This window comes from Lissotriton helveticus, chromosome 2_1 (assembly GCF_964261635.1).
Source record: "Lissotriton helveticus chromosome 2_1, aLisHel1.1, whole genome shotgun sequence".
Taxonomy (NCBI): Eukaryota; Metazoa; Chordata; class Amphibia; order Caudata; family Salamandridae; genus Lissotriton; species Lissotriton helveticus.
The window spans coordinates 15,178,755-15,205,107 of NC_136059.1; positions in this window are offsets into that span (position 1 = coordinate 15,178,755).

Genomic DNA, 26,353 nt, shown 5'->3' on the forward strand with positions numbered 1-26,353 from the left:
CGGAACAGAACTGCTTCGAAATGGGAGGAACACGTCTCATCCAGCTTTGCTAAAAGCAGAGACAGCCTGTCTAAGCCAATCGGGCGCCTCATATCTTGCTTGCGACCCTCAAGGCGCTCCCAGCCGCGAAGGGCTTTTTTAACCAAAAAGGAACCTGTCGGGTCTTTTATGCCATGCACCTGAGCCATGAATGAAATGGCCGCTCTATGCCTACTGGCCGTTGCTGCTGATCGGCCCTCCCTGTGCAGCGCTACCAGGAACCACAGGAAGGATTCCTCCTGACCCCAGTTCTGACTCCCTGTGGGACCCAAAAAAGTGCAATAGGAACAAAACGCTCCTTCGTATGCCTTCCTTGTCCTTGGGGCTAAGCACGCTGCCACGAGGTCCTGTAATCCTGGGCACCGATGAGCCATAGTGCTTCGGGGAATGGAGCTGCCTCTAGGTCCGCTGTGGGTAAATAACCCGTGAATGCCTGCATATGTGAACGAGAGAGTGCATCAGCCGCATGATTCAGTACGCCTGGCACATGTTTCGCCCTGAACTGTACATTCAATCTCATGCAAAGTAGCACAATTTCTTTCAACACTCTCAAGATCCATTTGCAGCGTGCTGCCTGTTGGTTAATACAGTCGACAACAGTCATATTATCAGACCAAAACACCACTGAGCGTTCCCTGAAGTCGCCAGGCCATGCCATCAGAGCGACCCAAATGGGGAATAACTCCAAGAACCCAATGTTACCTGTGAGACCGTTGGAGTGCCACCACGTCGGCCATGTTTGCGCCGACCATTGGTTACCTAAGATGGCGCCAATTCCCACGCTCCCTGCTGAGTCAGTCCATGACCTAGTTCATCTGAAGACACTGGCGGGGAGTTCCACATAACTCGACCGGTGAAGTCCGCCAGAAATGCCAACCAAATGCGCATATCCTGGCGAACCTCTGCCGACAGTCTCGTACGGTGGTGACCCTCCTTGAGACCAACCATAGCTTGTGCGATAGAGCGCGAGAAGGGGCGGGCCATAGGCATCACCCTCAAAGCAAAATTAAGCTGACCCAGTGTTTGCTGTAACTGGTGCAGGGTCACTTTCTCCTTGCCAAGGCATTGAGTCAAGGAAGCCCTAAACTTGGTCACCTTTTCAATCGGTAAACGGAAACACCCCTCCACAGAATCAAGCTCAATTCCCAGAAACTCCAGTGAAGTAGATGGCCCCACCGTCTTACCTGGTGCCAACGGGACTCCAAACTCCCTCATGAGGATGCAGAAGTCGTACAGCGCCTGCGCACAGTTCGTATCGCCGGCTGCCCCCAAGAACAGGAAGTCATCCAGATAGTGCATCACATGCCTATGCCCTGTAGCCTCGGTGAATGCCCATTCTAAAAAACAGCTAAACATTTCAAAATAAGCACAAGAAATGGAGCAACCCATAGGCATGCATTTATCCATGTAATAACTTCCTTGAAATGCAAAACCTAGCAAGCGCTGATCCTGTGGGTGTACCGGAAGCAACCGGAATGCCGATTTGATATCTGATTTCGCCATCAGCGCCCCGGGGCCTAGGTGGTTTAACATGGCCACGGCATCATCGAACGATGCATACCGTACTGAACAAACTTCTGGGTCAATGGCATCATTCACCGAGGAACCCCTTGGAGCAGAGAGGTTATGTATGAGTCTAAACTCCCCTGGGTCCTTCTTTGGGACAACCCCCAACGGGGAACAGATGAACTCCGCCACCGGCGGGTGATGAAAAGGCCCTGCTACACGCCCCAAACTGACTTCTTTTGCAATTTTCGTCTCTGCCACGCCTGGGTTGTGCAGTACCGATAACTGGTTTTTACAAAAGGAGTCCCCCCGAAAATCCCCCGCCGGGATGTGGAAGCCATGTAAGAATCCCTTCCTCAACACCCCAGCGGAGACATGATCAGGGTATTTGCTTAACCAAGGAGTCATAGCCATGAGATCAACGGGTGTAGGCAATCGGTTACAACGGTCTACCTTACTCCTGCTTAGACCCTCCCTTTCCTCCCGTCCCGCTATTCTTCGATCTACATGAACTTTCCGGGTGTGAGGAATTCCCACAGCCGGCACACACATGCTTAAACCTACATGTTCCCTGCGGTCTGTTACAGTTACCTCGATTGAAGCCCCAACAGACCCCCCGTTTACCACCATTCCCACCGGTCTTACGCTGGTACGATTCAGAAAAGGGGGTGGTGATGAACAGAGTGTCTGAATTAAGCAGACCACTCTTACCCAGTCCAAAGATCAGGGCTTGATCCATCACCGTTATTTATCTCACTGCCCCATCCCAGCTCAGAACCTGGCTATATGCAAATTAGTCTGTCCCTGGCCCAGTGCATCATGGGAACAGGGCAGACCAAACTACCAAGCCAATTCTTCACCAGAAAGGAGACAAGCTACCGGGGACCGGTTTCTGGCATTTCAGCCTCTTCGGCCCGGCTTGCTTGAATCCTGATGGAGCAGTGAGAAAGGGACTCATGTCTGAGTATACCCTGCCACACCTATAGTGGCCAAAAACGATTCAGAAAAGGGGGTGGTGATGAACAGAGTGTCTGAATTAAGCAGACCACTCTTACCCAGTCCAAAGATCAGGGCTTGATCCATCACCGTTATTTATCTCACTGCCCCATCCCAGCTCAGAACCTGGCTATATGCAAATTAGTCTGTCCCTGGCCCAGTGCATCATGGGAACAGGGCAGACCAAACTACCAAGCCAATTCTTCACCAGAAAGGAGACAAGCTACCGGGGACCGGTTTCTGGCATTTCAGCCTCTTCGGCCCGGCTTGCTTGAATCCTGATGGAGCAGTGAGAAAGGGACTCATGTCTGAGTATACCCTGCCACACCTATAGTGGCCAAAAACGATTCAGAAAAGGGGATGGTGATGAACAGAGTGTCTGAATTAAGCAGACCACTCTTACCCAGTCCAAAGATCAGGGCTTGATCCATCACCGTTATTTATCTCACTGCCCCATCCCAGCTCAGAACCTGGCTATATGCAAATTAGTCTGTCCCTGGCCCAGTGCATCATGGGAACAGGGCAGACCAAACTACCAAGCCAATTCTTCACCAGAAAGGAGACAAGCTACCGGGGACCGGTTTCTGGCATTTCAGCCTCTTCGGCCCGGCTTGCTTGAATCCTGATGGAGCAGTGAGAAAGGGACTCATGTCTGAGTATACCCTGCCACACCTATAGTGGCCAAAAACGATTCAGAAAAGGGGGTGGTGATGAACAGAGTGTCTGAATTAAGCAGACCACTCTTACCCAGTCCAAAGATCAGGGCTTGATCCATCACCGTTATTTATCTCACTGCCCCATCCCAGCTCAGAACCTGGCTATATGCAAATTAGTCTGTCCCTGGCCCAGTGCATCATGGGAACAGGGCAGACCAAACTACCAAGCCAATTCTTCACCAGAAAGGAGACAAGCTACCGGGGACCGGTTTCTGGCATTTCAACCTCTTCGGCCCGGCTTGCTTGAATCCTGATGGAGCAGTGAGAAAGGGACTCATGTCTGAGTATACCCTGCCACACCTATAGTGGCCAAAAACGATTCAGAAAAGGGGGTGGTGATGAACAGAGTGTCTGAATTAAGCAGACCACTCTTACCCAGTCCAAAGATCAGGGCTTGATCCATCACCGTTATTTATCTCACTGCCCCATCCCAGCTCAGAACCTGGCTATATGCAAATTAGTCTGTCCCTGGCCCAGTGCATCATGGGAACAGGGCAGACCAAACTACCAAGCCAATTCTTCACCAGAAAGGAGACAAGCTACCGGGGACCGGTTTCTGGCATTTCAGCCTCTTCGGCCCGGCTTGCTTGAATCCTGATGGAGCAGTGAGAAAGGGACTCATGTCTGAGTATACCCTGCCACACCTATAGTGGCCAAAAACGATTCAGAAAAGGGGGTGGTGATGAACAGAGTGTCTGAATTAAGCAGACCACTCTTACCCAGTCCAAAGATCAGGGCTTGATCCATCACCGTTATTTATCTCACTGCCCCATCCCAGCTCAGAACCTGGCTATATGCAAATTAGTCTGTCCCTGGCCCAGTGCATCATGGGAACAGGGCAGACCAAACTACCAAGCCAATTCTTCACCAGAAAGGAGACAAGCTACCGGGGACCGGTTTCTGGCATTTCAGCCTCTTCGGCCCGGCTTGCTTGAATCCTGATGGAGCAGTGAGAAAGGGACTCATGTCTGAGTATACCCTGCCACACCTATAGTGGCCAAAAACGATTCAGAAAAGGGGGTGGTGATGAACAGAGTGTCTGAATTAAGCAGACCACTCTTACCCAGTCCAAAGATCAGGGCTTGATCCATCACCGTTATTTATCTCACTGCCCCATCCCAGCTCAGAACCTGGCTATATGCAAATTAGTCTGTCCCTGGCCCAGTGCATCATGGGAACAGGGCAGACCAAACTACCAAGCCAATTCTTCACCAGAAAGGAGACAAGCTACCGGGGACCGGTTTCTGGCATTTCAGCCTCTTCGGCCCGGCTTGCTTGAATCCTGATGGAGCAGTGAGAAAGGGACTCATGTCTGAGTATACCCTGCCACACCTATAGTGGCCAAAAACGATTCAGAAAAGGGGGTGGTGATGAACAGAGTGTCTGAATTAAGCAGACCACTCTTACCCAGTCCAAAGATCAGGGCTTGATCCATCACCGTTATTTATCTCACTGCCCCATCCCAGCTCAGAACCTGGCTATATGCAAATTAGTCTGTCCCTGGCCCAGTGCATCATGGGAACAGGGCAGACCAAACTACCAAGCCAATTCTTCACCAGAAAGGAGACAAGCTACCGGGGACCGGTTTCTGGCATTTCAGCCTCTTCGGCCCGGCTTGCTTGAATCCTGATGGAGCAGTGAGAAAGGGACTCATGTCTGAGTATACCCTGCCACACCTATAGTGGCCAAAAACGATTCAGAAAAGGGGGTGGTGATGAACAGAGTGTCTGAATTAAGCAGACCACTCTTACCCAGTCCAAAGATCAGGGCTTGATCCATCACCGTTATTTATCTCACTGCCCCATCCCAGCTCAGAACCTGGCTATATGCAAATTAGTCTGTGCCTGGCCCAGTGCATCATGGGAACAGGGCAGACCAAACTACCAAGCCAATTCTTCACCAGAAAGGAGACAAGCTACCGGGGACCGGTTTCTGGCATTTCAGCCTCTTCGGCCCGGCTTGCTTGAATCCTGATGGAGCAGTGAGAAAGGGACTCATGTCTGAGTATACCCTGCCACACCTATAGTGGCCAAAAACGATTCAGAAAAGGGGGTGGTGATGAACAGAGTGTCTGAATTAAGCAGACCACTCTTACCCAGTCCAAAGATCAGGGCTTGATCCATCACCATTATTTATCTCACTGCCCCATCCCAGCTCAGAACCTGGCTATATGCAAATTAGTCTGTCCCTGGCCCAGTGCATCATGGGAACAGGGCAGACCAAACTACCAAGCCAATTCTTCACCAGAAAGGAGACAAGCTACCGGGGACCGGTTTCTGGCATTTCAGCCTCTTCGGCCCGGCTTGCTTGAATCCTGATGGAGCAGTGAGAAAGGGACTCATGTCTGAGTATACCCTGCCACACCTATAGTGGCCAAAAACGATTCAGAAAAGGGGGTGGTGATGAACAGAGTGTCTGAATTAAGCAGACCACTCTTACCCAGTCCAAAGATCAGGGCTTGATCCATCACCGTTATTTATCTCACTGCCCCATCCCAGCTCAGAACCTGGCTATATGCAAATTAGTCTGTCCCTGGCCCAGTGCATCATGGGAACAGGGCAGACCAAACTACCAAGCCAATTCTTCACCAGAAAGGAGACAAGCTACCGGGGACCGGTTTCTGGCATTTCAGCCTCTTCGGCCCGGCTTGCTTGAATCCTGATGGAGCAGTGAGAAAGGGACTCATGTCTGAGTATACCCTGCCACACCTATAGTGGCCAAAAACGATTCAGAAAAGGGGGTGGTGATGAACAGAGTGTCTGAATTAAGCAGACCACTCTTACCCAGTCCAAAGATCAGGGCTTGATCCATCACCGTTATTTATCTCACTGCCCCATCCCAGCTCAGAACCTGGCTATATGCAAATTAGTCTGTCCCTGGCCCAGTGCATCATGGGAACAGGGCAGACCAAACTACCAAGCCAATTCTTCACCAGAAAGGAGACAAGCTACCGGGGACCGGTTTCTGGCATTTCAGCCTCTTCGGCCCGGCTTGCTTGAATCCTGATGGAGCAGTGAGAAAGGGACTCATGTCTGAGTATACCCTGCCACACCTATAGTGGCCAAAAACGATTCAGAAAAGGGGGTGGTGATGAACAGAGTGTCTGAATTAAGCAGACCACTCTTACCCAGTCCAAAGATCAGGGCTTGATCCATCACCGTTATTTATCTCACTGCCCCATCCCAGCTCAGAACCTGGCTATATGCAAATTAGTCTGTCCCTGGCCCAGTGCATCATGGGAACAGGGCAGACCAAACTACCAAGCCAATTCTTCACCAGAAAGGAGACAAGCTACCGGGGACCGGTTTCTGGCATTTCAGCCTCTTCGGCCCGGCTTGCTTGAATCCTGATGGAGCAGTGAGAAAGGGACTCATGTCTGAGTATACCCTGCCACACCTATAGTGGCCAAAAACGATTCAGAAAAGGGGGTGGTGATGAACAGAGTGTCTGAATTAAGCAGACCACTCTTACCCAGTCCAAAGATCAGGGCTTGATCCATCACCGTTATTTATCTCACTGCCCCATCCCAGCTCAGAACCTGGCTATATGCAAATTAGTCTGTCCCTGGCCCAGTGCATCATGGGAACAGGGCAGACCAAACTACCAAGCCAATTCTTCACCAGAAAGGAGACAAGCTACCGGGGACCGGTTTCTGGCATTTCAGCCTCTTCGGCCCGGCTTGCTTGAATCCTGATGGAGCAGTGAGAAAGGGACTCATGTCTGAGTATACCCTGCCACACCTATAGTGGCCAAAAACGATTCAGAAAAGGGGGTGGTGATGAACAGAGTGTCTGAATTAAGCAGACCACTCTTACCCAGTCCAAAGATCAGGGCTTGATCCATCACCGTTATTTATCTCACTGCCCCATCCCAGCTCAGAACCTGGCTATATGCAAATTAGTCTGTCCCTGGCCCAGTGCATCATGGGAACAGGGCAGACCAAACTACCAAGCCAAGTCCCCACCGGTGCCTACTCGAAAGGGCACCGTGGGCTTTTGGCGGACAACTCCTGACCCGCTCCCGCCTGGCGAGGACGTACCTGCCGCCCCTGGCAGGAGCTGCTTGTGCCATGACACTGAGTCCAGACAATCCCAAGTCAACGTGGCATCATATTCCTTAGCTTTTCGGAATTTCATGTCATAACCTTTCCATTCCTCCCCCTCATACATTGAATAAAAATCCATAATTCGGTTCTGATAGCAAGTCAACTCAGTCATAACCTCGGGTTTACGTTCCCCCATAACTGCAGTAAATATAGAGAAGGCCTTAACCCAATTCGTCACTGTCTCATCCACCCTAAACTCCGCCATCTTGGCGCGCCAGACGCTAGGGTGCCACAAATCCTTCTGCGTTTTAGCATACTCCATCTCGCGATGGTCAGTTAATAAAGAAAACATGTTGACATACATGTCTCCCCATATCAACTCTTTTGTGGCCATGGGAATGTGCAGTGCAACCTTTTCCCGCCTCGAGGGTATTGAGCCCTCCCCTGCCATTGGCAATGTGAGCTTACCCGGATCGGCCGTTGCTCCCGCCGTCTTCTCCTGACCAACTGCTGGTCCTACTGGTGCCACCTGTGGGGAAACAAGAGGAACACTCGCCTTTGCGACATCTCTCGACTGCCGCAACTGCTTGATTAATATTCTGGCCTCTTTGGCCGTATCTCCCGGGGCCACTGTGCCCCCCGCCTTTTTCTTAAGCCATGCTGCCAACTGGATGGCCAATTCTGGAGGCATTTCATCATCCTCGGCAGGAGTGATCACCACCGGGATCGGCTGGCCTAAATCAGGGTTTTGTGCCAGGTTGTCTGCTGGCACGAGGGGGGCGACGGGGGGTACCTCTGGGACCGGGACCTCCCCCGAAACCGCCCTCTGCTTAACCCGTTTCCCTCTACCCCCGGGGACGACTCCCGGCAAGGCCGGGCCTATTACCTTTTTTGGATGGCCCGGGTCGCTCAATGCGGCCAATTGCTTCTTTACCTCTGCCAAACCTCTACCGATCGATTGGACTTGTCCGAGTTTTCGGTCCATGCAAGCCATACGGTTCGACAATAGGCGTAACACCTTATCCGTCTCGGAACCCTTTCCTGCTTTCTTGCCAGCCATGGTTTCGAGTATTCCGCCCTTGGTCGATCTACGAGGTCCTGAAATCTACGAACTTCGGATAGCTGAAAGAGAAAAGACAAGATTACAAGTTCTCAAAAAATGGCTGCTTGTTCCGTCGAGGGCTCACGAGCAACGAGTGGGTGCAGCCTTCCGAGCCGAGGAACAAGAGGTCGCTTCTTCAGATTCCCGCTCTATTTATTCTTCGTGTACCCTCCTCCTGTACGCCTACGGGGCATGGTCTTCTGTGGAGGTGTCTAGGACAACCCCTCTTGGGTGGGAGAAGGCGCGCCCCAGCTACGCCACTTCGGGCATACCAGCCGGGCCACGCCCCCCGCCCAAAATAGTTTCCCGGGGGGATCAGGGCACCCAACCATACGTTCGGGGGGACCGAGTGGTCGCCCCTTTCCATAAACTATTGAACATCCATTTTTTTGCATATACAGCTATACACACACTACCACCTTACTTCTAAGGAAACTTACACATACTTACTCTCTTAAACAATCACTTATAGAAACACATACTTTTTAAAACAAGAACTCTTTCAATCTCTCACTCTCACATATACTCACTTATATACATCAATACTCACATATACTAGATTAAAACATATGTAGTTACTGATAAAGACACTAGTAAGACAGTCATTCAATTACTAACACATAGATATACACACTCATTCACACATACAGTCCGGCACATATGCTGTCTTCAAAACACATACAAACAGTGAGTCAGTCATTGATGCATCTATGTGCTAAGTAACACCCCCACCAAATCATACAGACACTTATACTGATAGTAAAAAAAAATCTAATAACCCATATACACACACATGTAGCTACTCACCAACCCATGCAGCCACTTATACACAAAGTGAAACACTGATACAAACATTTAAATATTTAAACAATACTCGCTAATATATGTATTCACTATGATACACTTAATAAGCCAGTTAACCAATCAATTTTTAAAAAAAACACATCCTTTAAGACACTTATTGAAACATTTATTCTTCCATCCACCTTTACAAATACGTATATAAAACATGTTTATTTACCAGAAAGACACACATTCACTGGATGATGTCATCAGTGATGTCATGAGTGATGTCTCTGACCATGTCATGAGTGATGTAATATGTGATGTCATCAGCAGTGCATTACACGCGCAAGTTATAGTGAGTCCAACTAACTATAACGTGGGAATTTCATTGGTTTTATGTCAGTAAAATTTCCAGCTAACTATAACTGGTGTGAAACCTATGGTTTTTTCAGTGAATTTAATAGGTTTTTTAAATGCTAATTCCTAACTATAACTGGTGTGAAACCTATGGTTTTTCAGTGAATTTCATAGGTTTTTTTAAATGCTAATTCCTAACTATAACTGGTGTGAAACCTATGGTTTTTTCAGTGAATTTCATAGGTTTTTTAACTGCTAATTCCTAACTATAACTGGTGTGAAACCTATGGTTTTTCAGTGAATTTCAATGGTATTTTAATACCTTTTTAAATTTAAATTTTTTTATATTTGACTCTGGAGCGCTCCCGGTGCGCGTACCGGTGAACGCCCCGGTGCACGTACCGTCAGCACACCAACAAAAAAAAATAAAAAAAAAATAATGAAGGAGTGAGCATGAGGAATGGGGACGGAGAGAGTGGTGTTAAGAGAAAGAGAGCTAGAGGGAGGAACACAGAGGGAATGTGTAATAGATAGTAAGACAGAGAAAAAGTGTAAGAGGAAGTAACTGAGAAAAAGAAAATGAATAAGGAAGCAAAAGAAGAGAAGAAATAGGAAGAAGACTAAAGCAGAGGTTCTGGGAAAATGTGAATGGGTGATGAAAGTAAAAGGAAGGAGACTTAAGTATGGGGAATGACAGATAGTGACGGAACAAGAGAAAAGGAACAGTGGTGACGGAGGGAAAGAAAATAGCAGTGAGTGTAAGTAAAGAGGAGTGAAAGAGGGTACATATAAGTGAATAAGGGTAAGACATGGGGAGTGACAGAGAGAAAGAAGAGAGAGAAAAAAGGAAGGAGTGTCACAAAGGGACTAAGTGAACCACTAAAAAAGGTAAGTGAAGGAGTGTTGATAAGCAGAGGTACTGAAAGAAGTTGAATGTGGTAGGAAGTAAACATAGAGAATAAGAATAAGTGAGGGAAGCAAAGTAAGGAAACAGGGGTGAGGTAGGGTGAGAGAAAAATAGTGAAAATAAAATAAAAGGTGATAACAAAGTATATTTTGTAAACACACTTACCATATAATTAATGATAACTTGTATCTGTGAAAGATAAAAGAAAAAACACGTTATAATTACTTAAAAATATATAATAAAATCGAAAAAACAGTTCATGAGGTTTAAAATTCTACAAAAGTTTACTAAGAAATGAAGCAATAGTGAAGGATACAAAAACAGAAAGAAAGTAATGTAGAAAGAGAAAAAAGAAGGAAAAAGAAATAGAAAGAGAACAAATTACTAAAGGTAAATAAGATACTAAAAGAATGTAAGATATCAAAACAAAATCAGGAAAGATAAGAAAGTAAAAGGAAAATGAGTGAAAAGGAGAGGAGTTTGAATGAGAAACTATTAATAAAAAAGAGGAATAGAAGATGACTGAGAGTGAGTGAAGGGGATTCACAGATTGAAGGATAAAAGGAATGAGGTTATTATAGAACGATGGATAAAACAGGAGTGAGAGAGTAAGTACACAGAAAAACAAAAGGAAGAACTAAGTGAACTACAGTACAATGAGTGTGAAAGAAAAAAAAAGGAGAAAAAGAAAGAGAGGGTAAGAAAACTAAAGCAGTGGTACTGAGAGAATATGAAAAAGATAAAAAGTGGTGGAAGGAAGAGAGGGAATGCAGACAGTTCAAATTAGATTGAGAAGTTGTGAATGAAGTGCAGTAAAGAAACAGCGATGAAAAAAGAGAGTGTAAATTAGTAAAGAGAGGTAAATAAGGGTGAAAAAGGAAAATGAGTGTGAGACAATGTGAACACAATATAAATTACACAATGCAAACTACACAATAACTTCTACAATGTGTTACATTATTTATTTTTGCTGTTCTCAGAATATATTGAATTTCACTTAAATTAGTGAGTTCAAAGTCTTCATCATATAAGAGCGGGAAAAAAAAACACAATCTAAAAGATTGTGTTTAAAAAAATCCATTCAAACATACATCTCATATATGTACACTAATCTTTGATTCACTTACTTTTCCGTGAGGCCAAATAGAAGATAGTGAAGGTCCTTTTGGTGGAAAAAAAGTCTGCTGTGCTCTATAACTTCCATTTCATCGACTTCCTATGAAAAAAGATCTAAGAACATCATACCTTACACTTTCCTCACGGCCAATTTGTGTCAGATATATGAGTATTTTTTACTTTGAGATCCACTAAAAGTATCTACATGAGATAAATAATTTAAAACATTAGATTAACTAACTGACTAACTAACTTTTAGTATCTATTCCCGACTTCAAAGACCAATTCCCTTTACTAAAACTTTGGTTTTGAAAACACTAGATAAGAATTTGTAGAGTCATAAGGCAAACGTTGTTTATAAGTTAAATGAGAATCATTGCAGTAACTCCATCCTTTTTCAGATTTTAAGTAGCATGTATAATGTCCTGAGGTTGTCGAAGAACCGTCATGATAAATAATAGCTTCAGTTGTAAAGGTTCTTCCTGAAATTGATAACTGAGAAGCCACAACATTTTTGATAGAAGTTGTCAATTTAGTTCCATCAGGTCTACATCGTTGGAAAACTAAAGTGATATACTGCCCATAATTTTGTATAAATAATGTGGACAGCATTGTACAGTTACATTGGGTACACACCATATTATGATCTGCTGCTTTAACTAGATTTTTAAATGACACTGATTTACAGTCAGGTAAAGTCAAATATATAAATCTTTCAGTGTCTATTCTAGTAGTACTTGATGAACTACAATTGTGGCAGTCATGCTGCCATTGATAAGAAAGGCTGAAAAGATTATCTACATCTACACCTTCATCTTCCAAAACACCAAACATATACATTAAAAATTCCTGACAATCCTGCTGAATGTTCTGTGAAAATTTATCTTGACCAGAACACATATCTAAAATATTTCGAATTTCTGTTACACTTTCTATTTCTTCTGTACCACTGCTACATTTCTCAAACACAGAATTTAATAAACCACACATTCTTTGATCCCGATTTTCAACAATCTGTTCTTGTAAACTTTTAAGAAAAAAAACAACATTAACCACTACATTAGCATAGCAGTTGACACCAGAACTATTTTCAAACTGAAATCCAACAACATTTTCTTCACAATTCTTTTTCTTCCTGTTTTCAATTACAGTTTTCTCTACTTTTTGTCTTTTTGCAACTACCTCACTGCAATTATCCTTATTTCTTCTTTTTCGGCCTACCACACGTTTTTCAAACAGAGGATATTGAGGCAAATGTGGCGCATACTCTCTTCTTAACCTATTGTATTCTTTAACACAATCTAGATCTGCACAAATCTTTGTCTCTTCACACGCAATCAAATACAATCCTGATAAAGTTCTGACTTGGGATAATGCCACATATGCCATACCCTCTTTAAACACAGATCTTCCAATGTTCACCAAAGCATTATCTACACTTAAACCTTGAGATTTATGAATTGTTACTGCATATGCCGAACAAACAGGAAACTGTTTTCGGCGAACATATAAGTCTTTTACAAGTAAAAATCTAGCAGAACAACGACTTATTTGTTGTACTTGTTCAATGCCATCAAATTTTATTTTTAAAAATTCAAGTCCATCTCTATTTCTATAATTCACAAAATCAACAACATAACCCATTGCTCCATTTACCAGACCTCTTTCAACATTTAAATTCCTTCTTAAAATGATACGACAATTTAAACACACATTCAGAGTCTTTTCAAAACCAGCTGTTTTAGAAATACTTTTCTCTAATGAATCCAATTTAGTTTTCAAATTTTCAGACAAAACAATTGTTGCACCCATATGCTCTATTTTATCTATTGCTTCCAATTTCACAATCTCTTCATTTTCTAACTCATTTTGTTGTTGAAGATGGAACATTCTTGCAGAGTTGGTATCAAACATATCCCAGATTTCTTCTCAGTCATTTTTTTAAAAATATTCTCTGGAAGAATATTTTCCTTTGGATACAAATTTGAAATTAATCGACCATGTAAAGCTTTTTTCCCAAGCTCGCTTACTTTTCCAATTCTTACATCTTGTAAAATATTTTTATAATCTTCATCCTTTGCCTGTCGCATATTTTCAAGCAGTTCAGCATATTTAAAATGTAACCATATATTAACGTTTCCAATGCTTCCAAGGGACTTCCTGGTATCTTCATGCGTGAGCATTTTAAACACTGGTTGTCCTTTTACTGGAGTCAACTGCAGAAGATCTCCAAAAACAATAATGTGTTTTCCTCCAAATAACACATCATACTCTGTTCTAAGAATTTCTTGCATTCTCAAATGCACAAAAGCAAGCATTAGATTTGAGACCATGCTTACTTCATCAATAATAAGAAGTTTCATTTTCTTCAAGACTCTTGAAACTTCAGAACACGCATCTCCCGATAACTTGTTGTAATGCAATTTATTATCATGCTCAACTGGCAGCATCAGTAAACGATGTAGAGTAATCCCTTTAATATTATGTGCTGCCAGACCAGTTGGAGCAGTTACAACACAAGACAGTGGTGAATCAGTCCTTTTCTGCAGATAACTTGCAATGGCTTTAATTAGAAAACTTTTTCCTGTCCCCGCTTCTCCACTTACGTACAGTCGGACAGGGTCAAATGATGTACATAAACACTCTTTTTTCTCATGTCTGAATCCATGTTCAATCTGCTCTGTGACTTCATCATATATCTTTTTCTGCTCAACGTTTAGTTGCTTTACTAAATCTTCTAAGTTAACTCCATCCTCTTGAGCTTGTTCCATAGCTCTTTCCACCTCATCCATGGCAGTGGCAGCTTCATTTTGGATAATAGGTCCTCCTAGTGGATCCTGACTCAATGAAAAAGAACTCTGACTATCTTGAGAACTGTCTCTAGCTATCTCTTCAGCAATTGTGGTTTCTTGCTCTATTTCTTCTTTCAACATTTGTAGATAATTTAGAAAAATAGGACATTCTATGGTATCCTTAGTTGCATTAAAAGAGTCTTCATAACAGAGAAAATCTCCAAGTAGTTCCTCTTCTGTACGCCATGGCTTAAAGAGTTGCAAAAGAGCTAAATAGTAAAATTCTCTTTTGTCTGGAGCTTCACAACTCAATTTTCGATGATTAATCAAATGGCCTTTTTTCTGCTTCACTAGACATCCTTCATAGCCAATGACTGCATATTTTCCATTATTGATATCTTCTGTGATGTTCCTCTTATAACTGTAGTTTTGCAGAACTTCATACAAACAAGTGTTCTCAAGGTGAGTACTTCTGTTTGGATAGTATGTATCCAACATATTTGTCTTCAAAATATCTGTACTGTTTGGTTCTTTCTCCGCCAAATATTCAATTGCTTGTACAGATTTCAAAACTCGGTTTCGTGTTGCAGCAAGACCTAGACTCACCCAAATGATTGTTGTTGATTTGGCATAGAGACTTGCTGATGATAACCGATCAGAACATTCATATGCTCCAATTTCTCGATGCGACAACATCTTCAGACTGAAACTGTATAATTTTTTGCTTAGGCTCTTTTCATGTGAAATGTCCTCCCACATTTCCTTCAGTTCTGTCTTTTCTTTTTTGGTGATGTAAGATGTCACATATCGAGCCACAGCAATAGAATTGTCAGCAACGAACTGAATATCCATGTTAGCATTCCACATGGACAAAATCACTGGGTTGTAATCGTTGATGTACTTAGATTCTTCATTTCTTTTCAAATTATATGTATTTTTGGGAGATTTCCTCGTCACAGTATGTCGTAGAGATGACATCAAATTATTTACTCTTCCCTTAGAAATCACTGGTCGTGGAAATGTAAAACGACATTTCGTGTAGTACTTTTTCTTGTTTTTAAATTTTCGACGACAGTACTTTCCACAACGATGAGATTGAAAACGTAAAACTTGTTGCCTTAAACTGTTTTCTTCAGTAGATTTTGGAAGAGCACATGTTGAATATTCTTCAATGAAACTCATCACTGTTTCATCTGAATCTGATCCAAATTTGGGTGCATCTTTAATCCACAACAACATATGTATATGAGGAGCACCTCTCGCTTGATATTCCTTCCTCCAAAAGAAATCCAAAACCTCTCCAAGGGGAGGATTTATTTTGTTGGTAATAAAAGACATCATAGCTTCAAATCTATGATTAAAATATCTGCAAACATTCACTGGACCCAAAGAACACAGTTCTCCAGGTGTTTTCAATTCTATATTTGGTATGTTTCCATTTGCCTCTCGTAGAAATTCAAGTAAGTCGTCCCATGCATACTCAGCACAGCTAAGAGTGAGGAACCATGTAGGAGTTCCTAAGTTTCCTAGCATACATTTCAATTCTCCATGACGACGGAACCAATACTCATTGGTTCCACGTTGACATGCCATGAGATTGATTAGCTGAGATTCCAAAATACTATCTTGCAGATTAACTTTCTCCATAAAGTCCCTTGCTGAAACATTTTGCAAATGAGCTCCACTTTTCAGTATATGATTAACTGCATAAGAAAGCCCAGACAAATCACTTTCAAACAGTAGATGAAATAAATATGGAATGCATTGACGAAACCTTGGATCTTCAGCATATAATCTTAGAGTCCGGTATTCAGCTGCAGGAATTTGAACTGGTCGATCATCATATCGTCCACCACGACCTGTTGGAAATAATTGTGGAAAACAACGAGCTTCCAAACTTTCTTCCCACACACTAATAGGACTTCCTTTTGCTGCTTTCATTTGAAACAAGTCAATTGCATTTCCCATTACTTCTTTGGAATGCAAAGGATGAACAGTATAATGTTCATATATTTTTTCACTTCTAGACACATCAACTTTTTCAATTTGACCAACTGAACAATCACTGTCTTCTTCTGTAGCTGTTTCCTCTGCTCCTACACTTACATCTTTGTAGTACTCATTGTTTTTGACCAAATACAACGTTGCCTTTTTGACTTTCCTAACATCCACTAAATCTTGCCAGATTTTCTTACTCTTTGTCGGAACCCCATTAACTAGAATAATTAGAGGATCCTCTTCTACTCTTTCTACACCAATTGTATCAATATTTTTCTTTACATCTAGAGGCAAATAAACAACTCTTCCCTTTAATCCTCTCTGTAAATCTGATGGAGGCAATTTCCCTGTCTTAGGCTCCATGCGAACAATAGCCTGAAAAGGATGGACACATTGAATCAAAATAGATTCATAAGTATTTAGATCCATCAATTCAGAAGGAATATCTATCAACTGAAGATTATTATGAAATGCTCTAGCAGGCATTCTATTTTCATTTAATTTTTTGAAACAATAATTACAAATACACTGATCAAAACTCAAATCAAAAGAATTCTCCACCAACAAATAACTTACAAAATCCTTCCATTCACTATTATTTTCCAATTCACTTTTTGCATATAAATCAACTAACCTAGTCTGAATCTTATAATGAGTCTGTCGACAACACACACAAGTTAAATTAGGCCTTTCACTTGATTTCACCTTAAACTTGGTAATTTCCTCGTCAAACTTTTCTATACTTGAAATCTCTCCATTATCTTCCACATTACCATCCATTACTATATCTATTTCTACACTGTCCTCATTGTTCCCAAAATAACAAAACTCAATTTCTTCACAAATAGTCTTCACATCCACTTCAGATCCATGCAAAAGAGCACTGTTTAACTGTTTAAGCTTAAGTGCTGGACTTTTTGCATAATACAACTTTCTCACTAATTTCCTCACCTTATTATGATGCACTGCTAACATCCTAAAATGATGAAAAACACTCCGACATACTTTTCTAGAAAGACAAGCTAGTGAATGCCATGCAAACCTGTGCTTTCTCTCACTCTGCAAGGATCTAACTCTTGCAAGATCTTCGTTTTTTGTTTGAGACTTTTCTTACTATATGTACGTAAGAAATTTCGGAGCAAATCGATTGAATCCTGTCGCACACTACAAATACTACTGCACTTCCATGTGTACACTGGACCCTTAGTACGTCTCCCTAAAATTTCATCAGCTAACACCTCTTCTGCATCTCTAGATACAAGTTTCTCTTTTTCCATCACACAACCATCTTTCACCTCATATGCTCGACCACTGGTGTCAACTGCATGCACCAAATCATTTTCCTGAAAGTAACTCTCCTCATTGAAAAATGGCTCAGAACTTGAACTATGCATCCATTCTCCAGAAAATACTTCACAAAAATTACTCCGATTAATAATTCTTTTCCATCTACTGTTCGATTTGAAAATATCAAGTGCCTTATTAAGTATCCTAATTCTATTGATTACTAAAATAAATAATTTTTTCTTAACTTCAAAAGCCTGATCAACAATCTTTTCTACACTTTTCTTTTTCTTGTAAAAAGCAGCTCTCAGTTTACTTTTCTTATTATTTTTTAGCAAATTTAAAACTACCCTATTGCGAAACATTCGCCTACGAATGTCCCTAAATTCATTTACCCTTCTATTGCTATCCATTCTCTTCTCTCCTGCTCCAATCGAGACATTTTTTGTGGGCCTCTCCTTCCTTTTTAGATTTGCTGTCTTTTTCTGAATATTCACATTAGCAATATCATTTCTTTTTCTACGACATATGTTCCGAAGAAAAGACTTAATTGGCTTACCAGAAGCTTTTCTGGTGTTTTTTGAAGTAGTTGTTGTAGAGGATTCCATAAATTCTGTTGTTGATGTTCTCCTTTTACGTATGGTATTTTTGATAATTCTTTGCCTTGAAGGCATTTTTGCTGGCTTTTCAGAAGTTGATTTGAATCTGTTGTTCTGAAAAAAAAAACACATGAAAGACCACTATTAGCAAACAACAAAGTAATGTCAAAAAGCAAACAATATAAACAATAAATTGCAACATATTTAAGTTTAGACAACAGCAACTCAGGGCCTTATTTATGAAGGACTTGCACCACCAGTATAACCCATATTAAAAGTGACATACCGGCGCCACAAGACAATCATAAATAAGACCCAAATAAAAATACCATTGATTGGCACCAAAAATCGTTTTTTGAATAACATTTAAAAAACACAGGGCAAAATCTATCTATAAGCAGTCAATATCACTTTTGAAACCTCACTGTTTCCTAAAATACAAATCCTTTACCTTGCAAATATTAATATCAAGCATTATCAAATAGCAGAGCACAAACCAAGAGAAAATAAACTCAGGGCCTTATTTATGAAAGCCTTGCGCCACCAGTGCGTCACTTTCTTTCCATGTTTAAAGTGATGCACCGGCTGCACAAGGCAATCATAAATTAGACCCAAATATAAATTCCATTGATTTGCACTAAAAATCGTTTTTTGATTAACATTTTAGAAACACTGCTCTGAACCTATGTACAAGCACAGAATTTCACTTTTGAAACATCACTGTGTCCCAAAATACAAATCCACTATCTTGCATATGTTCCTAATAAGTATTATCAAAAAGCAAATAACAAATCAACAGCCAACAAACTCAGGGCCTTATTTATAAAGGCCTTGCGCCACAAGAGCGTCACTTATTTCCCATGTATAAAGTGATGCACCAGTTGCACAAGGCAATCATAAAAAAGGGCCAAATGAAAATACAATTCATTTGCACCCAAAATCGTTTTTTCAATTAACATTTAAAAAACACTGCCCAGAACCTATGTATAAGCACTCAATATCACTTTTAAAACGTCACTGTTTCCCAAAATACAAATCCTCTACCTTGCAAATGTTGATATCAAGCATTATCAAAATGCGGAACACAAACCAAGAGCAAAGAAACTCAGAGCCTTATTTATGAAGACCTTGCACCAGAAAAGCGTCACTTATTTCACATGTATCAAGTGATGCACCAGTTGCACAAGACAATCATAAATTAGACCCAAATATAAATACCATTTATTTGCACCCAAAATCGTTTTTTGAATAACATTTTAGAAACACTGCTCTGAACCTATGTACAAGCATAGAATATCACTTTTGAAAGATCACTGTTTCCCAAAATACAAATCCTCTATCTTGCAAATGTTGATATCAAGCATTATCAAATAGCAGAGCACAAACCAAAAGCAAACAAACTCAGGGCCTTATTTATGAATGCCTTGCGCCACCAGTGCGCCACTTATTACCCATATTTAAAGTGACGCACCGGCGCCACAAGGCAATCATAAAAAAGGGCCAAATGAAAATACCAATGAATTGCACCCAAAATCGTTTTAAGAATAACATTTAAGAAACACTGCGCAGAACCTATGTACAACCACTCAATATGAGTTTTGAAACATCACTGTGTCCCAAAATACAAATCCACTATCTTGCAAATGTTCATATTAAGTATTATCAAAAAGCAAATAACAAATCAACAGCCAACAAACTCAGGGCCTTATTTATGAAGGCCTTGCGCCACAAGTGCGTCACTTATTTCCCATGTATAAAGTGATGCACCAGTTGCACAAGGCAATCATAAAAAAGGGCCAAATGAAAATACAATTCATTTGCACCCAAAATCGTTTTTTCAATTAACATTTAAAAAACACTTCCCAGAACCTATGTATAAGCACTCAATATCACTTTTAAAATACAAATCCACTATCTTGCAAATGTTCATAATAAATATTATCAAAAAGCAAATAACAAATCAACAGCCAACAAACTCTGAGCCTTAATTATGAAGGCCTTGCGCCACAAGAGCGTCACTTATTTCCCATGTATAAAGTGATGCACCAGTTGCACAAGGCAATCATAAATAAGGGCCAAATGAAAATACCATTCATTTGCACCCAAAATCGTTTTTTGTATAACATTTTAGAAACACAACACAGGACTTATATACTAGCATGCAATTTCACTTCTGAAACATAACTATCTGCTTCCAAATATTCTCCATAGAGCAAATAAGTCTCTATCTAAATTAAATAAATCATTACTTACCTTTACAAATGCTTTTGGAAATTGAGAACAGTGTCATACACACACACCAATTTTTCTTTAGCAGAGCAAAAGGTGTGCTCTCAATACACTGAAACCAAGACTGGCATAGAAAATCTCTAACTTTGTACACATATGCCTTAATTCAACCAATCAAAAGTCTTCCCTCACTATTTTCAAACCAACACCCTTCCCCCTCTCTGACCTTTCTATCTGTTACCATAGCAACTCCCTCCTAACTGAACTCTAAGGTTCAAAAGTTTATTGTACAATGTTTCAAATTAACTCAGCAAGGATGTTTGACCTCTCAATACACCAGCTTATCCAGGGTATTTTTGCTTTTAGTGACTTTTTTTTAACCATTCAAATTGCTTCTTTCACACAACACAACCATGCACCCTAACTTTCAGTTTTCAACTATCTGAATCCACCAATCATTGCTTGTGATTCAAGAGCAGGGAAACTTCACAATTATTTTTTTGTAAACTCCTACTGTTCCAACTGCCATTTCATTCCCACACTTCATCTGACTGCACCAGAACCTTCTCTCATCATGTATTCTGTGTGGGTTATTGGACATAGCTACATCCACTGGGCACAAAGGTATGCAGATAGCAGACATTTTCACAACCTTGATTTATCAAATGTGGAAATCAAGTGGATTGGCCAGAGAGGATTGAGATGTCACCAATTGATACCATTGGTGAAAACCTTTTTGCATCTGCCAAACCCTGACCTCTTAATAGTGCACTGTGGTGGAAATGATTTAGGCACTATGACTGGGGTTGGTCTGGAAATGCTCTTAAAGGACACCTTTGATCAATTGATGACACTTTTTCCACAAACTGCCTTGGTATATTCCAATATATGCCAAAGACAGAAATGGAACTGGTCCAACCAATTTTGTCCACAATTTGAGAAAGCACGGAAACATGTGAATAAATCTGTTTCTGCTTACATGAGAGACTGTGGAATGGGTTCAATATACAATAACAACTTGCGTTACAACATGCAAGACATCTACAGAGGAGATGGTGTGCACTTCTCAGATGAGGGAAATAGAATATTCCTCCTGAATTTAAGACTGTGCATTGGAACCTACTTGTAGGTACCTAACTCAACCACAGAACCCAAAAGCTCTTTTCAATCAATCAATCAATCAATCAAGTCATTTATAGAGCGCACTACTCACCCGTAGGGTCTCAAGGCGCTGGGATGGGGGGGGGGGGTGCCGTTACTGCTCGAACAGCCAGGTCTTGAGCTTCTTCCTGAAGGAGAGGTGGTCTTGGGTCAGGCGCAGGTCGGTCGGGAGTGAGTTCCAGGTCTTGGCGGCCAGGTAGGAGAAGGACCTTCCTCCTGTTGTCGCTCTTCGGATGCGGGGGACGGCGGCGAGGGCGTGGCTGGTTGATCTGAGGAGGCGCTTGGGAGTGTAGAAGTTGATCCGGTTGTTGAGGTAGCTCGGGCCTTGGTCGTGTAGGGCTTTGTGCGCGTGGGTGAGGAGACGGAAGGTGATTCTCTTGTTGACCGGGAGCCAATGCAGATCTCTCAGGTGTTCGGAGATGTGGCTGCGTCGGGGGATGTCGAGGATGAGTCTGGCCGAGGCGTTCTGGATCCGCTGGAGTCTCTTCTGGAGCTTGGCGGTGGTACCGGCGTAGAGGGCGTTGCCGTAGTCCAGTCGGCTGGTGACGAGGGCCTGGGTGACCGTCTTCCTCGTCTCGGTGGGGATCCACCGGAAGATCTTACGTAGCATGCGCAGGATGTTGAAGCAAGACGAGGAGACGGCGTTTACTTGTCTGGTCATGGAGAGGGAGGAGTCCAGGATGAAGCCCAGGTTGCGTGCGTGGTCCGTCGGTTTGGGTGCGGTGCCCAAGGCGGGGGGCCACCAGGAGTCGTCCCAGGCGGAGGGCGAGGAGCCCAGGATGAGGACCTCCGTCTTGTCCGAGTTCAGTTTCAGGCGGCTGGTCGTCATCCATTCGGCTACATCTCTCATCCCTTCGTGCAGGTTGGCTCTGGCGGTGGTGGGGTCGTTGGTCAGGGAGAGGATCAGCTGGGTGTCGTCGGCGTAGGAGATTATGTTGAGGTTGTGTTGGCGTGCGATGGCCGCGAGGGGGCTCATGTAGACGTTGAAGAGGGTGGGGCTCAGTGAGGATCCTTGAGGGACGCCGCAGATGACTTTGGTGGCCTCTGACTTGTACGGTGGTAGGCGGACTCTCTGTGTTCTTCCGTCGAGGAAGGAGGTGATCCATTCCAGTGCCTTGTCCTGGATTCCGATGTTGCCGAGGCGCTGTACTAGGGTGCGGTGGCAGACAGTGTCGAAAGCCGCTGAGAGGTCCAGGAGGATGAGGGCCGCTGTTTCTCCGTTGTCCATCAGAGTTCGTATGTCATCGGTGGCAGCGATGAGGGCGGTCTCGGTGCTGTGGTTCGCTCGGAAGCCAGACTGTGAGGGGTCGAGGGATCCATTCGTCTCGAGGAAGGCGGCCAGCTGTTTGTTGACGGTCTTCTCGATGACTTTGGCCGGGAACGGGAGGAGCGAGATGGGACGGTAGTTCTTGAGGTCGGTGGGGTCTGCTGTGGGTTTCTTGAGAAGAGCGCTGAGTTCGGCGTGCTTCCAGCTCTCAGGGAAGGTGGCGGTGTCGAAGGAGGTGTTGATGATGTCTCGCAGGTGGGGTGCGATGACAGCGTCGGCCTTGTTGAAGACGTGGTGAGGGCAGGGGTCAGTCGGAGATCCGGAATGGATGGAGTTCATTGTGCGGATGGTGTCTTCGGTGCTGATCGGAGTCCAGGTGCGGAGGGTGGTGGTGGGTAGCGTTGTTGCGGTTGTGGCTTGCGTTGGTTGGTTGCTGAAGCTGTTGTGTATGTCCGCGATCTTGTTGTGGAAGTAGGACGCGAGGGAGTTGCAGAGGTCTTGCGACGGGGTGATGTCATTGTTTCCGGCGTTGGGGTTGGAGAGCTCTTTCACGATGTTGAAGAGTTCCTTGCAGTTGTGTGCGTTGTTGTCCAGCCGGTCCTTGTATGTATTTTTCTTGGTGGCGCGGATCAGTTGGTGGTTTTTCCGGGTGGCGAGCTTGAGGGTGGTCATGTTGTACGTAGTTGGTTCCCTTCTCCAGACTTTCTCGAGGGCTCGACAGTTCTTCTTGGAGCTCTTGAGTTCGTCGGTGAACCATGGTGTTTTTCTGCTGCAGGGTCCGCTGGGTGGGGTTCTCAGAGGGGCGAGTTCGTCTGCGCAGTTGTTGATCCACTTCGTGAGGTTGTCGGCGGCCTGGCTGGGGTTCGCTGAGCTGGCGGGAGGGTGCTGGCTCAGGGAAGCGGTGAGCTGGTCGGCTGTGATCTTGTTCCAGCTTCTTCGGGCAACCTGTTGCTGGTGGTGGTGGATCGTCGTTCTTTTGAAGGTGAAGTGGACGCAGCTGTGGTCCGTCCAGTGGAGTCCTGTTGCGTGGCTGAAGGTGACGTCTTTGCTGGATGAGAAGACGGCGTCGAGTGTGTGTCCGGCGAGGTGGGTGGGGGTGGTCACCAGTTGCTTGAGTCCGAGGTTGGCGAGGTTGTCGAGCAGGGTGGTGGTGTTGCGGTCGCTGTTGTTCTCCAGGTGGAAGTTGAGGTCCCCCAGGAGGATGTAGTCGGCGGAGGGGAGGGCATGCGGGCTGACGAAGTCGGCGATGTCCTCGCTGAATCGTGTGCGTGGTCCCGGGGGTCGGTAGATCAGGGTGCCTCTGAGGGTGGTCTTCGGGTTGGTGTGGATCTGGAAGTGCAGGTGTTCAGCGGTGGTTAGGGTGTCGTCGGTGTTGGTCGTGATGCGGATGGTGTCTCTGTGGATGATGGCGATGCCTCCTCCCGTCTGGTTGGCGGTGCGGTCCCTCCGGATGATCTTGTAGCCCTCCGGGATGGCGATGGCGATGTCTGGGGCTGAGGAGGCGTTCATCCAGGTCTCGGTGAGGAAGGCAACATCAGGGGCGGTGGTGTCGAGGAGGTTCCAGAGTTCTACGGCGTGTCTGTGGACGGAGCGGGTGTTGAGCAGGATGCACTTGAGGTGGTTGCTGCTGATGTTTGGCTTGGCGAGTGCTGGTGCAGGGTGGGTCCGGATGCAGGTGAACTTGCAGGCGTGGCAGCTGAAGGGTCCGTGGGTGTGCTTCGGGGCGGCTCGATGACATCCTGGGATGCGGCCGGTGTTGAGTGCGATGAGATCGGCGGCGTTGTAGGTTCGTCGGGTCGGCTTCCGTCGGTGGGGGCCAGGGGTCCTGGCGCTGGGCGCGGTCCAGGCGCGGACGGGCGCAGACGGGCTTACCTTTGGCGCGCCTTCGGCGCACAATCGGCGCGCCCGCTGCGCGTCAACGCTGCGCGTTCGCACGGTCGCCATATAAGGCGAAGTGCGCGGGTGGGCGGAGCAGCTGGGAGGCGGGAGCGGGGAGGGAACAGAAGAGAAAGGGGCGGGGCAAATGGCGGTGGCGGGAAGCGGGGAGGGAGAGCGGCGAGGTAGGCGGGAAAAGGGGAAGGAGCCGAGTAAACAAACAATTACAATACAATAGGCACAGATGGGGGGGGAAACAGATCGAGAACAGGAGGAAAAAACGTTAGCACAGCAAAATAAAATACCACAAAATACAAGCACAAATTACGGCGAAAACAGCTGGAGCAAAACACAAGGGGAGACGCAAGGCGGCCGCGAGGCCGGCGGCGAGGCAGTAAGGCACAGCAGAGCAGAGGGGCACACGCAGCAGCTGGTGGCCGTGCGGCGCGGGGGTGTCCCACAAGTGGGTCACACTCACCTGCGTCGCACGGTCGCCATATAAGGCCAAGTGCGCGGGTGGGCGGAGCAGCTGGGAGGCGGGAGCGGGGAGGGAACAGAAGAGAAAGGGGCGGGGCAAATGGCAGTGGCGGGAAGCGGGGAGGGAGAGCGGCGAGGTAGGCGGGAAAAGGGGAAGGAGCCGAGTAAACAAACAATTACAATACAATAGGCACAGATGGGGGGGGAAACAGATCGAGAACAGGAGGAAAAAACGTTAGCACAGCAAAATAAAATACCACAAAATACAAGCACAAATTACGGCGAAAACAGCTGGAGCAAAACACAAGGGGAGACGCAAGGCGGCCGCGAGGCCGGCGGCGAGGCAGTAAGGCACAGCAGAGCAGAGGGGCACACGCAGCAGCTGGTGGCCGTGCGGCGCGGGGGTGTCCCACAAGTGGGTCACACTCACCTGCGTCGCACGGTCGCCATATAAGGCCAAGTGCGCGGGTGGGCGGAGCAGCTGGGAGGCGGGAGCGGGGAGGGAACAGAAGAGAAAGGGGCGGGGCACATGGCGGTGGCGGGAAGCGGGGAGGGAGAGCGGCGAGGTAGGCGGGAAAAGGGGAAGGAGCCAAGTAAACAAACAATTACAATACAATAGGCACAGATGGGGGGGGAAACAGATCGAGAACAGGAGGAAAAAACGTTAGCACAGCAAAATAAAATACCACAAAATACAAGCACAAATTACGGCGAAAACAGCTGGAGCAAAACACAAGGGGAGACGCAAGGCGGCCGCGAGGCCGGCGGCGAGGCAGTAAGGCACAGCAGAGCAGAGGGGCACACGCAGCAGCTGGTGGCCGTGCGGCGCGGGGGTGTCCCACAAGTGGGTCACACTCACCTGCGTCGCACGGTCGCCATATAAGGCCAAGTGCGCGGGTGGGCGGAGCAGCTGGGGCTGCTACCCTACCTCTGATCATTCAAAACATTTATCTTTTTGTAACTTTTTTCACTATTTTTCACCAAAGTATGCTTCCCGGTACGCTTACCGGTGCGCGTACCGGGCGCTTCCCCCGCGGAAAATTAAAGATTTTTTTTTTTTTTTACCTTTATGAGCCTCCTAAGACCCCCTCAGAAAACCTA